General features: G+C 36.7%; 1 long non-coding RNA gene across 1 annotated transcript in view; it reads right to left on the bottom strand.

The window, feature by feature from the left end:
• The window catches only part of LOC131381831 (uncharacterized), a 243,567-nt gene extending 230,822 nt beyond the window's left edge, over positions 1–12,745 (bottom strand). Inside the window, exon 1 of the long non-coding RNA XR_009210791.1 lies at positions 12,597–12,745. This is a non-coding gene — a long non-coding RNA (uncharacterized LOC131381831). The remainder of the gene's footprint in view (positions 1–12,596) is intronic.
• Positions 12,746–15,200: the final 2,455 nt, after the last annotated feature.

The raw sequence follows: 15,200 nt of genomic DNA, 5'->3' as shown, positions 1-15,200 counted from the left end.
GTTAATATTTAACGTTAAATATTATGTTAATATTTAACGTTAAATATTATGTTAATATTTAACGTTAAATATTATGTTAATATTTAATACTTAAAAGTGTCCTTGTTCTTATTTACTGTCCCTCTTTCAGATAGACATGTCTATCTGATAGACATTTATACTTATATCATCTTTGTCAATATTTCCAGGGCTTCCTAATCTAGCTGAATCAACAGCTATATTTTATGGTAAATAAATAACTTTTTTTTTTTAGATCTTCACAGGTAAAAGGAGTGTCAAAGTGAGAATCTGGGGTCAATGTAACAAACACCTTCCTAACAAAGGAGTAAAAGTTGTGATTTTGTTACTGGAAGTGTGAAAGCAGAGGCTGCATGATTTTTAGAGACGTAATGAAGGAAACCACGACATTCGCCTACTCTGATTTGAGATTCCTTAATCCAGCCCAGAACACCCAGAGATGCCCACGTGCCCATTGAGTAACAAATGTGAACCAACGTCACAAAGCCTCTTTGATCCAATGCAAGAGAGCCTTCCTTTTCTGTTCCAAATACGCTGGGTTTCTCACTCCTGGCTCTAGCTCCCATTCAGAATGGTCCCTGTCTTTGTATTTGATATTAACATTTGCATTCCCAGAATTTGACTTCTTGTTCTCCTTCAGTCCTTGGGGCTGGGGCTAGTCCCAGTGGTTCTTTCCCCTCTGGCAAGTCCTTCGTAAAGGGCTAGTCCCAGTGGTTCTTTCCCCGCTGGCAAGTCCTTCGTAAAGGGCTAGTCCCAGCGGTTCTTTCCCCGCTGGCAAGTCCTTCGTAAAGGGCTAGTCCCAGCGGTTCTTTCCCCTCTGGAAAGTCCTTCATAAAGTATGATGCAGTCTCATGAGCCAGCACTTAAATGGGACTGATTGTATTGACACTACTATATAGTAGATTGATTTAGGTAACTTACAAAGTCCCTACTCAGTGTAAGGTTCTATCATTTTAGAGTTAGTATTCCTTGCATTTTACTGAAAACAGTTTTCAAATTCTTTTTTTTTTCTTTTTTTTTGAGGCGGAGTCTCGCTCTGTCACCCAGGCTGGAGTGCAGTAGCACGATCTGGGCTCACTGTAAGCTCCACCTCCCGGGTTCATGCCATTCTCCTGCCTTAGCCTCCCGAGTAGCTGGGACTACAGGCGCCCACCACCATGCCCGGCTAAATTTTTTTTTGTATTTTTAGTAGAGACAGGGTTTCACTGTATTAGCCAGGATGGTCTCGATCTCCTGACCTCGTGATCCGCCCGCCTCGGCTTCCCAAAGTGCTGGGATTACAGGCATGAGCCACCGCACCCGGCCTAGTTTTCAAATTCTTAAATGATACTAGTAACTAATTGATTGATTTAAAGTTATACTTTACATACTTACATACCTTAAAGTGGTGATTTTGGCTATTGTTTCCATATATTAAGATTTCAGTAAAGCTGCTTATGAATTAAATTCAGTTTTTCCAACATAATATCTCCATTTATAAAATGAATATTATTGACTTGCTTTGTGTTCTTGTTCAATTTAAAATAAAGTGATATCTGGACTGTCTCCAGCTCCTAATTCATAAGTCTTTTACCTTACTTGGTCTCTCCTCATCCTCTTTTTACTTCCTCTTCTTATTACTTTCCATACTTTGATTTGTTTCTATCACAGACTACATGATTCCAACTTCATTCTTAATTTTAGAAAAAAAAAGTATTACCACCAATCCATTATTGTGTGCCATATTTCTGTAAATGGAACTTCCAGTTTATATGAGATGAGTAACATTACATTCTTGATTATATCTTTGTAGTGCAGAATTTTCTGTAGTTTTCAACCTCAGCCCAAGTTTTCCATAAGATTTAACAAATTTATTTGAATTTCAGTTTCCACTAAGGTAACAAAAGTAAACAAATTGTATCTTGATGACTTTTTAATAAGTCTGTAAGAATTTTCTTCTAATTTAAAAATTATATACCTCAGACATTCATACTTATATCATCTTTTTCAACATTTCCAGGGCTTCTTGAACTAGCTAAATCAACAGCTATATTTTATGATAAATAAATAACTTTTTTTAGTTCTTCACGTGTAAAAAAAAGAAAGTGCTAATTAGAAATAACTTTTTATTGAAATTATTTTTTCTTCAAGTGTTTTACACAATGTGTAAGTCTATGACTATTGATATGGTTAGGCTTTGTGTACCCACCCAAATGTCATCTTGAATTATAATTCCCATGATCCCCACATGTCAAGGGAGAGACAGGGTCGAGGTAATTAGATCATGGGGGTGGTTTCTCCCATGATGTTCTCATGATAGTGAGTGACTTCTCACAAAATCTGTTGATTTTATAAGGGGCTCTTCCCCATTTGCTTGGCACTTCTCCTTCCTGCTGCCTTGTGAAGCAGGTGCTGCTTCCCCTTCCCCTTCCACCAATGATTGTCAGTTTCCTGAGGCCTCCCCAGCCATGCTGACCTATGAGTCAATTAAATCTCTTTCCTTTCCAGTCTCAGGCAATTCCTTATAACAGTGTGAAAACAGGATTGATACAATTATCTTTGAATAATCTAGACTCAATTCATCCTTGTTTTTGTAAGGACAGAAAATTGGTAAAGATGAACAATAAAAAGTTTTAAAAGCCTTAAGATTTAGTGATTTTTCTGAAAACAATAACAATACAAAAAAAGAAAAAAAAATCTATAACTTGTGAGTCCAGCATTGCTTCCAGTGGCTACTATGATTTATAATTTACACTTTTTTATTCTGCTCTGATTTTTATTATTTAGGAAGTGCAGAACCTCTCATTTCTTCATATTTTAACATTCAATGCAGATTAATCACCTTCAAATTTTATTCTTGAGCAATTATAAATAATAATAATAAATAAATAATAATAAATTATTCTGTGGATAATTTTATTATCTTATTAGTGCTCAATGAACTTCCCCTAATGCCTAAACCAACGATATTTTGATGTTAAACACTGACCCAGGCAATCGATAATCACAGGCCAAAGCTTGTTCCTTGACTATAGTTCTACTAATTGAATTCCACATTATTCTTGTGTGTGCCAACAAATTACATCTATAATGTGTTGTTTACAATTTTCAGCTTCTATCTGTGGTATGAAGTGAAAATAGGAGAAAGCTGTAAAAGAATCTTAAAATCCTAGCTTTTTAACATGATTTTATACCTAATTTAATATCAATATTTTAGGCAATTGCTTATGTTGTATTTTTCTAAATCACTACTCATTTTGTTCAAATAATTAATATCAGTTTTTGTTGTTGCACTCATGTATCATCAGTTCCTTAAATGTTTACTTAGCATGCCTCCAGTAGCAAACACAAGTGATATTAAGGATTAGGAACAACATAACTGCCTCATACATTTCATAAAGTGGAAATCTTCTAGGGGAAGTATTGGCAAACTTTCTGTTAATGTTCATATATAAATACTTTTGGCTTTGAGAGCAAGAATGTCTCTGACACAATAATTCAACTCTGCTGTTTTGGTGCAGTGTCCTTAGAGAGGCATGAAAAGAAAATACACCAAAATATATGGAACACAGTGGAAGGGATAATCTATAGCTATAAATGCTTACATTAAAAAACAAGACAGTTCTCAAGTCAACAACCTAACTTTACATCTTGAGGAACTATAAAAAGAACAAACTAAACCCAAATCAAGTAGAAGAAAGGAAATAACAAAGACTAGAGCAGAGACGAATGAAATAGAGAATAAACAGTATAAAAAATCAATAAAACAAAGTTTTCTTCTTTGAAAAGATGTAAAAAATGGCTACACTTTAGTTCAGATGAACCATGCAGAAAAAGAAGACTCAAATTATTAATACCAAAATCAGAAATGAAAGTGGGACATGCATTATTATTAATTCTACATAAATAAAAGAATTATAAGAGAGAACTATAAACAAGTATACCAGCAGATTGAATAACCTAGATGAAATGAACAAATTCCTAGCAACATAAAACCTACCAAGATGAAATCATGAAGAAATATAAAATCTGTAAAGATTTACACTGGTGAGGAGATTGAATCAGTACTCAAAAATCTCCCAGTGAAGAAAAGCCCAGGATTTGATGGCTTCCTTGATGAATTCTACCAAATATTTAAAGAAAAACGTAACACCAAACCTTCTCAAACTTTTCCAAAAAAAAAAAAAAATGAAGAAGAGAACACTTCCTAACTTACGCTGTGTCCAGTATTACCCAGATGCCAAAGCCAAAGAAAATACAAGCAAAGAGGCCGGGCACGGTGGCTCACACGTGTAAGGCCAAAGCGGGCGGATCACAAGTCAGGAGATGGAGACGGTCTTGGCCAACATGGTGAATCCCGTCTCTATTAAAATACAAAAAATTAGCCGGGTGTGGTGGTGCGTACCTGTAATCCCAGCTATTTGGGAGGCTGAGGCAGGGGAATCGCTTGAACCCAGGAGGCAGAGGCTGCAGTGCAATGAGATTGCGCCACTGCACTCCAGCCTGGCAAGAGCAAGACTCTGTCTCAAAAAAAAAAAAAAAAAAAAAAAACAAAGAAAGAAAAGAAAATACAAGCAAAGAAAACTATAGACCAATATCCCTTATGAACATCAATGCAAAATTCTCAATAAAATATTAGAAAACCAAATTCAGCAGCATATAGAATTATACACTGTAACCAAGTCGGGTTTATTTCTGAAATGCAAGGAAGATGCAATATGGGAAAATTAACTAATGTAATACACCACGTTAACAGACTGAAGAAAATAAAAACCATGATCATCTCAGTTGATGCGGAAAAAGCATTTGACAAAATGTAACACCTTTGCATGACTGTTAAATACCCAACAAACTGGGAATAGAAGAAAATATCTCAATATAAGAAAAGCCATTTGTAAAAAACTCACAATGGACACCATTCTCGATGGTGAAAGACTGAAAGCTTTTTTTCTAAGATAAGGAGCAAGGCAAACATGCTTTTATGTTGTCACTTCTATTCATGATAGTACTGGAAGTTCTAGTCAGAAAAATTATGCAAGAAAAAGAAATAAAAGGCATTAAATGGGAAAGGATAAAATTATCTCTGCATGTGATAAAATCTAGTATTTGGAAAAGCCTAAGTATTTAACAAAACATTGTTATAACAAATAAATGAATTCAGAAAAGTAGTAGGATATTATGTCAATGCACAAAAGTCAGTAGTATTTTTATAGAGTAATGATAACCCCCCCAAAATTAAGAAAAGAATTTCATTTACAATAACATCAAAAAAGAATAATTTAAGCAGGTAGGTGAAAGACACAAACAATGAAAACTAATGTCCAACAAATGTCCAACAAATGCCCAAATGTCCAACAACGATAGACTGGATTAAGAAAATGTGGCACATATACACCATGGAATACTATGCAGCCATAAAAAACGATGAGTTCATGTCCTTTGTAGGGACATGGATGAAACTGGAAACCATCATTCTCAGTAAACTATCGCAAGGACAAAAAACCAAACACCGCATGTTCTCACTCATAGGTGGGAATTGAACAATGAGAACACATGGACACAGGAAGGGGAACATCACACTCCGGGGACTGTTGTGGGTTGGGGGGAGGGGGGAGGGACAGCATTAGGAGATATACCTAATGCTAAATGACGAGTTAATGGGTGCAGCACACCAACATGGCACATGGATACATATGTAACAAACCTGCACATTGTGCACATGTACCCTAAAACTTAAAGTATAATAATAATAAAAAAAGAAAGAAAACAAAAACAAGGACAACAACAAAAAAAAGAAAAAAATTGTTAAAAGAAATTAAAGAGGACACAAATAAATGGAAAAAACACTCTATGTTCATGATTGAAAGATTTAACATTGTTAAGATATAAATATTACCAAAGCAATTTATAGATCCAATGTAATTCCTATCCAGATCCCATAAATTTTGGGGGGAACCAGAAAAAGACATTCTAAAATTCATATGGCATCCCAAAGGACTCCAAACAGCCAAAACAATCTCAAAAGAAGAAGAAAACGGTTGGAGGACTCACATTCCTAATTTCAAAGCTACAAAGCTAGGGTAGTCAAAAGAGTGTGGTACTAGCATGAAGACAGACATATAGACCAATGGAACGGAATAGAATAGAGATCCCAGAAACAAACTATTGCATATACAGTCAAATGATCTTTGACAAGTGTGCCAAGACCAATCAACGGGGAGAGGACAGTCTCTTCAATAACGGTTCTGGGAAAACTGGATATTTGCATGCAGAGGAATAAAGTTGAGCCATTACACCATATACAAAAACTAACTCAAGATGGATCAAAGGCCTAAGTGTAAGATTTTAAACTGTAAGACTCTTAGAAGAAAGCATAGGACAATACTTCACAACATTGCATTTGGTGATGATTTATTGGATGTGTATCAAAGGCACAGGCAACAACAAAAATAAATTGGATTTTATAAAATTTCTAATATAGAGTACAAAAAAATTATCAATAGAGTAAAAAGGTAACCTACAGACTGGAAGAAAATATTTGCAAATAATATATCTGATAAGGGATTAATATTCACAACATATGGAAAATTTCTAAAACTAAAAAAAAAAAATACAAAAAACACCTTGATTCAAGCATTGGCAAAGGATTTGAATGTACATTTCTTCAAAGAAGATACATAAATGGCCAATAAGCACATGAAAAGATGCTTAGCATCACTAATCATTAGAGAAATACAAATCAAAACTACTAGTAAGATACTACCTCACACTTATTAGGATGGCTATTATCAAAAATAAAATTTAAAAAGTAAAAATGAAAGCATTGGCAAAGCTGTGGCATAACTGAAACCCTCCTGCACTGTTTATCAGGATGTTATCATATGGCCACTATGGAAATCACTCATGACAGTTCATCAAGCGTGGTAGCAGGCACCTACAGTGCCAGCTACTCAGGAGGCTGAGCCAGGAGAATGGCGTGAACCTGGGAGGCGGAGCTTGCAGTGAGCCGAGATGGAGCCACTGCACTCTGGCCTGGGCAATAGAGCGAGACTCCATCTCAAAAAAAAAAAAAAGAATATATAAAAAAAATTAAAAATTAAAAATACAACTACTATAGGATCCAGTTATTCCACTTCTGGGTATGTACCCAAAAGATTTGAAAGCATCATCTTGAAGAAATATTTGTACACTCATGCAGCATTATTCACAGTAGCTAAAACATGGAAGCAAACCCAAGTGTTTGCTGATGAAGGAATGAATAAACACAATGTGGCATATATGTAACGATGAAATGTTATTCAGCCTTAAGAAGGAAGGGAATTCTGACACATGCTACAACATGGATGAATCTTGAGGACACTATGCTAATTGAAATAAGCCAGTCGCAAAAAGACAAATACTGTAGTATGGTTCTACTTATATGAGGTTTTGTAGTAGTCAAAATCACAGTGACAGCAAGTAGAATGGTGGTTGACGGGGGCATTACAAAGTATTTATTCAATGGATGTGGCGTTTCAGTTTTATAAAATGAAAAGTGGGAGATAAATGGTATGATGGTTGTTCAATATTATGAGTCTATTTAATGCCACTGAACTGTATACTTAACATGTTTAAGATGTAAATCCCATGTGTATTTCATCACGATTTTTTTAGAAGTGAAATAAAAGCCAAACGAGCAGTGTGCTAAGATTTTCTTCATGGGCCATATTTGCTAACCCTGGTTTTGGGGCATAGTCACAAGCTTCAGCGTGTCAGTGGCCCCAGTCATTACATTTTAGACAGGGAACACAAAGCATCAGTTACTCCAGAAAGTAGATTAAGTGGAGGACAGTTAAGAGGTTTCTACTACAGTTCTTATTGAAACCCAGAGCTTCCTTCATACAACCGAAACAAAAATGACCTTGATTTTCAAGTGTGATTATAAGTAAGACGCTGATTCATGCTTTGCTGCTTTTCCAGTCTGAGATCTTTGACCCTTTGTCTTTGTCCTACAGCCTAATTTAATTAAGCAAATGCTTTCCAAAGTGGCTTCTGTATTTAAATCGTATTTTTTTAAAACATAGATTTTAGAAGTTAAACCAAAAGTTTAACTTTCTTTCGGCATAAGGGGTAAAGTTTAAGAAATGACCCTCCAAAAGCTTTGCAAGAAGGAAGTTGGATTGTCATGCAGCATCAATTTTATGATGTATCAGTCATCAAGGGTTCACTAGAAATGGTACTTCATCCTTAGGATGTGAGTCATTTCATATTCGTAGCCTCCACAAATTTGTCATAGAGGCATACGATATAGGAAGCCATTAGCTGAGTAACAGTCATTTTAAATTGACGTATATATGTTGTTGACATCTTCTACGCTGTTCTCCATTGGCAGAGCCCCATCACATTTCCGGTGCCCTTTTTATCTGAAAAATTTTTCCATAGTAATATTCAATTCCTACAAAGCCCTCATCTGACCCAGATTTATGTGATGTTTCTTAAGGTTGGAATTAGCCCTCAACACTCCACCTTGTCACTGACGTTTTCTCTCTTTTTCAGCATACAGCCAGAACCTCCCATCTTAGTTTGCTGGTTATATTCTGGCAAAAATTTACCATACGAAGGTCTTATTTAAACCTATAGTGGTGAAATTTTTAGGACTCAATATTGTCTAAGACTATTCATTCAACAAATGTAGATTTATTGCCAACTATGTATCAGGGGCTTTATAGGTGCCAAAGGATCAGTATCTAGTCCTTGCTATCAAAATCCAGTAGCTAAGATGTATGTATAGGGAGAAGGGTGTGAAAAAAAAAAAAACATGTAAACCAATTAGGACACTACAGCATAACAGTGTGAGTTGTGAATAGATGATATGAGAACACAGATAAGTAAATCATCAGTGGCCTGACATTGAACAGTGCAGAGAGGTGTAGATATGAGGCCTCACAAAGCGTGAAATAGACTAAACTTTGAAAAACGAGAAGAAATTTAAAGAGGGAGGGGCATTACACAGACAGAAAACAATATGTACAAAGGCTCAGAGTCATGACATAGCATAATATGATTTGATCTGGAAACAGATAATATTCCGTATAATTAAGCTAACAGTATAGCTATGGAAGAAACAAGACATAAATCTGAAAGGTTAAGTAGGGCTTAGAGTTCATAGGTTAATAACTTTTAGGCTAAAAGTAGTAAGCGGCTTTGAAGAATTGAGGCAGAGCAACATGGTCAATTTGGTAATACACATTGATTACAAAATAATATGCAGGTAAATGTGTTGGATACAGATCTCACCAGAGACAGTTCTAGACTGGAGACTTATATTTGGCAGTCACCTAAGTGTATATGATTATTGGAAACATAGATTTGCAGAGAAAATAGACAGATAAATAGACACATAGATAGAACAAGAAAATGAAATCCAAGGGGGCATACATCTCTGGGAGGACAAGGGAAATTGGGAGCAGTGACCATAAAACAAAAAAAGAAAACCAGGAAAGTATATTTCTAGAAGGTGGCCATGTTTAATAGACATCACGTAAAATGAAGATTGAAAACGTTATACAAAATGAAGAGCATTAGCTTAGCAAGAGAGCTATGTGACATGAGAGGTATGGATGATAGACAGCCATCTGTTGAGAGGAGAATGGGAAGCAAGAAAGTAAAAACAGTAAATTTAAACTATCCTGCCTTAACTTTCAAAAAATCAATCAATTAATTCACCATACTAACAGACTATTGAAGAAGAAAATAAATGACCATTTCAACACATGCCAAAACATCACTTGACAAAATTTAACATTCCTGGTAAAACAAACAAAATTCTGTCACAACCTAGGAATAGAAGGGAACTTCCTAGTCTGATGAAGACATCTACAAAATACAATTTTAAAAAGTTAGAGTTCACATCATACTTAATGGTGAGACTGAAAATTTCCTATTAAGTTTGGGAATGAGGGATGGAAATCTTCTCTCTAAACTCCTATTTTACATTGTACTAAAATTTCTTGTCAATGCAATAAGACAATCAAATAAAATCATACAGATAAGGACATGAAAAAATAAAATTCTCTATTCACAGACAGCATGACTGTTTATATAGAAAATCTCAAAGGATCTATAGAAAAGCAATACCAAACCTAACTATATAACCAAGAGAAATAAAAATCTATGTTCCCGCAAAGTCTTACACAATGATTTATAGCAGCTTTATTCATAGTTGACAAAACTTTAAAGTACTCCCAATGTCCTTCAACTAGTGAATGGAAAAGCAAACTGTTAATACATCTATACTAGGCTTTATAGACACACTATTGATTTACATAACAAAGATGAATCTTAAATGCATTTTGCTAGTGAACTAAGTAGCAAAACCAGAAAAACTCCATATTATATGATTCAATTTTATATGACACTCTTTAAAAAAGGAAGAATTATCCCAAGGCAATCAGTGGTTGCTGGGGTTGGGGGATGGAAGCAAGAGTTAATCTATAAAAGAATAGCAAAGGAGAAATTTTGGGGTGATAGAATGGCTTTGTTTGAGCCAGGCATGATGGCGCACACCTGTAGTCTGCCGCTACTCAGGAGACTGAGACAGGATTGCTTGAACCCTGGAGTCTGAGGCTACCGTAAACTATGATTGCACGACTGTGCTCCAGCCTGAGCAACAAAGTGAAACCTTATCTTTATATAAAACACAAAGAGATTTTTTAAAAATTGAAGTGTTGCAGTGGATATACAACTCTATGCATTTGTCTAAACCAACAGACCTGAACACCACAAAAAGTGAATTTTATTACACGTTAATTTTTAAAATTTACCAGAATGTGAAGAAATTGTATTACAAATGAATCACATGATCATACTTAAGGTGGCTGCAGGAGGAAGAAACTGATGTAATTAACTCTGGAAAAATGCTGTTTTGACTGCATACTGTAAGGCTAAGGGGAAAAAGGAACAGTACACAAACACTGTATCCTAGTTGATAAATTTGTTTCTCACAGGAGTTTTGGTTAAGAATTCTGAAACTGCTTTAGTTGTACACTAGAGTTGAACAGATTAGTAAAGATGTGATAAATAATAAAGCCAGGTTTCTCACTACTGAAGAAGGAAGTTACAAATAAAAAAGGAGAAGGGCTAAAATGAACTCCGCAGTGCTGAATTGTGGTCAGAGGTCTTAATATGGACTCATATTTTAAAGTATATATGTCAATACATAGATGCAGATATAGTTGTGTGTGTATGCGTGAGTTAGTTTAGCTACAGGTGTGTCCCAGCTTTCTTAACTGAGAGGGGATAGAGGCAGTGCCACTCTAGCAATGAGCACAGCTGGTGCCTGGATCTTTGTTTTTAAATATCACTCACCAGCAAAAGGAGCCAGGGCTCATGTGAAGTGGCTGATTCCAGAACTGCAGCAGGAAAAAAATATATCACTAGAAATTAAGGAAGTGTTAAAAAAAAATGGAATGCATATAGAGAGAGACAGAGAAAAGAGAAAAAGAGATAGATATAGATACATGAAAGAGACACAGAGAGAGAGAGGAAGAGCAAGAGTGTAAACAAAAAATAGAAAATCACCACTAAAGGCCGCGCACAGTGGCTCAAGCCTGTAATCCCAGCACTTTGGGAGGCCGAGGCAGGCGGATCACGAGGTCAGGAGATCAAGACCATCCAGGCTAACATGGTGAAACCCCGTCTCTAATAAAAATACAAAAAAATTAGCCGGGTGTGGTGGTGGGTGCCTGTAGTCCCAGCTACTCGGGAGGCTGAGGCAGGAGAATGGTGTGAACCCGGGAGGCAGAGCTTGCAGTGAGCTGAGATTGTGCCACTGCATTCCAGCCTGGGCGACAGAGTGAGACTCCGTCTCAGAAAAAAAAAAAAAAAAAAAAAAAAAAGAAAAGAAAATCACTAATAAAACATCCTAGTAATAATGGCCACAGGCAAGATCCAGCAATAAATACAAAAATTAAATCTGATTTTGAGCTACATCAATTCTAGTAAGTGTTGCAGGACAAGAAAATCACTGTGGTGGTGTTGCACAAGGCAAGTAAGTTTAAATAATTCAGTGAGAACACAATTCAACATCTATTTAGAAAGCTATGGAAAATGAATGGCAATTCAGAATCACTTGTGTATACATGACAAACATTGGGTTTAAATGTTTAAAAGTTGCATAGATTTAAATGGTTGACTAATTTCATGACTATTTCATGTCAACTTCGATTTTACTAGTAGAGACATATAAAAATTAATTATTTTATTTAAAATGTAGTGAGAAAGTCACCCTTGTTCACTCTATTGAGTAATTATTAAATATGATTAAACACGTGAAATTATTCTAAATTATCTATTTCTTACTTTCATACCCACACTCTCTTCCCTTCCCCTAAACTTGTATCTCTTCTTATAGCCTTTATTTGGTGAACAGTAATATTACCCACTGAGTTGCTCAAGCCAGAATTTTGGGAATAATCTTGGCTCATTTTCTCCAAATTCAGTTCTTTCTCTATGTCCCCAAGTGATGTGAATTCTCATTAAACAAATCACTTATCTGTATTTCCACTGCTGAAACTTCAGTTGAAGACTTTATTGTTTCTTTACTGGGCTACAGAGATTACCTCTTAATTTGTCTTCCTGATTCCTATCTCACTCAACTGTCAAAGCAATCTGTCAAAGTCACAAATTGATTGTTTCATTCTCTTGTTTGAAATCTTCCAGTGACTCAACGACTTCATGCATGAAAGCTTGTTATGGCTTGCCCTTCCTGATACAACTCCTATTCGGATTTCCAGCCCCAGTGCGCATGTGCAGTTCGTTTAAGGTCACATTGTTCTGAAATGGCTTCCTCTCCAAGGACACCTCCCATCTCCCCTTCTCCAATGCCATTGGCTGCCAATCTCCAACTCTCCTTCAGGCTTCTGTCTGGCTGTTTGTGCTCCAGAGACCATGTTTGGAGAGCCTGGAATTGGTGCTCCATCCACCGATCCCCAGACTTTCATCACCCTCACTGTATCACTTTCCACGCTGGTTTATAACTGCTTGAGTATCTACCTGCTCCCCCACAGCAGTGTGCAATCTTCTAAGACACAGCCAGATTTTATTATTATTATACTTTTTTTTTTGAGACAAAGTCTCACTCTGTCGCCCAGGCTGCAACCCCCGACCTCCCAGGTTCAAGCAATTCTTGTGCCTCAGCCTCCTTAGTAGCTGGGATTACAGGCATGGGCCACCACGCCCAGCTACTTTTTGTATTTTTAGGAGAGACGGGGTTTCACCATGTTGGTCAGGTTGGTCTCAAACTCCTGACCTCAGGTGATCCACCGGCCTCAGCCTCCCAAAGTGCTGGGATTACAGGCGTGGGCCACCACGCTTGGCCCATATTTTATTATTATTTTTAATATTATGAGCCTAGAACAGTGCCTGTGACTTACTATGCACTCAACAATTAATGAAAAAATGAATTAAAAGACACAGAGCACTTTGTGACCTGTGATTTGTCACCACTCCAAATCCATTATCCTAGTTTTCCCTATCAGAATGATTTTAAATGACAGTATTATCATACACCTATGGCTGCAATTGTCCTTTACAATCAAGATTTTCTTATAGACTCCAAATTAAAATAGTTAATCAGACATTTTATTTTTATACGTGAACTATTTTTCTGTTTAGTCTTTAAAGAAGTTACCCTTGGACCTTATCCCAAGTGAAAAGTGTTAGCTTATTTCCACTAATTAAAGAGCTTCAGAAATTGCTACTAGAATTGCATTAAACTTTATTTGCCTTAAACATTACACTTACAACTTACTCCTTTAGAAATATGTTTTAAGAGTCTAGTTGAATTTTCTGTTTTTAAAAGGTGGAGGGGCTGAGCGCGGTGGCTCACGCCTGTAATCCAAGTACTTTGGGAGTCCAAGGCAGGTAGATCACTTGAGGTCAGGAGTTCGAGACCAGCCTAGCCAACGTGGCGAAACTCCGTCTCTACTAAAAATACAAAAATTAGCCGGGGGTGGTGACATGTGCCTGTAATCCCAGCTACTGGGGAGGCTGAGGCAGGAGAATCACTTGAACCTGGCGGAAGAGGTTGGCAGTGAGCCAAGATCACGCCACTGTACTCCAGCCTGGGTGACAGAGAGAGATTCCGTCTCAATAAAAAGAAAAAGAAATGCTGGAGGCTTTGGAAAAGGATTCCCACTAATGGACTGCATGAGCATGCACAGGAACAGGCATGAACAAGTGAGTTCTTCCGCCTTTGTCTGTCTTGTGAAGTTATACATACTGATATCTCCCTGCCCAACCCAGAGTGTGGGCTCTCTGGCACAATCTTGGAATCAACATCTAGTGCTGGCAAAATATCTTGTACTTAAAAACAGCAACAGCAACAATAACAATGTTAAATTCAACTGCCTTTTTTATGGAATCAAATGCCACATTAATGCAGAATTGCAGAGATGGTGGCCCATATCTGGAGGCACTATCAAATCAAAAGGAGTACTAAGAATGGGTCATGATTAACTCTTTGAAATTGACCTACATAAGATAGAGCTGAATGCCAAAAACAAGGGTGCAACTGGCCAGGCATGGTGGCTCACGCCTGTAATCCCAGCACTTTTGGAGGAGGCTGAGGCGGCTGATAAATGGTCCCAAAGGAGCAGAGAAGATGTGAGTCTTCATCACTCAGAGTGACAAGGGAGGCAGAGAGCACATCAAAAGAGGGGACAGTTAAGCCAGGTTTTCCTGCATGTTCACAAAAAGATAATAGTTAATAAATATATAACAATGATCCACAAAATGGTAGTAACTCAATTGACATTAACTACCAAAGACTTCAAGATAGTAGAGATAAAAATGTTTCTTAAAGTCTAGGACAGTTGCGTATTTATCTTTGCAATCTCCACAACAACCTGGTCTTCCACATACCAGCAGAATATCAATTGTCTATTACAAAGATACACGGTAGCTCCTCCCTTCAATGGTTTCCTCTCATGGCCACCTACAGTCAAACAAATAGGTATGAATCTTGCAACCACCCTACTAAAGTAGACTGTAACTGACAGTAATCGTCTCATAATGTTTGAATAATACCAGCTGGGCTTGGTGCAAAGCAGAAAGAGCAAACAAAAACTTTTCCTTCCATTCATAAGGCTCACGGGAGGTGTTAAGTAAATGTTAGTCACTCCTTTTGGATTCTTTTTCTCTCTGTAAAGAAAAACTAGTATTTG

This window comes from Hylobates moloch, unplaced genomic scaffold (genome assembly GCF_009828535.3).
Source record: "Hylobates moloch isolate HMO894 unplaced genomic scaffold, HMol_V3 SCAFFOLD_18, whole genome shotgun sequence".
NCBI classification, from domain to species: Eukaryota; Metazoa; Chordata; class Mammalia; order Primates; family Hylobatidae; genus Hylobates; species Hylobates moloch.
This window is presented reverse-complemented; position numbering and strand designations above follow the sequence as displayed.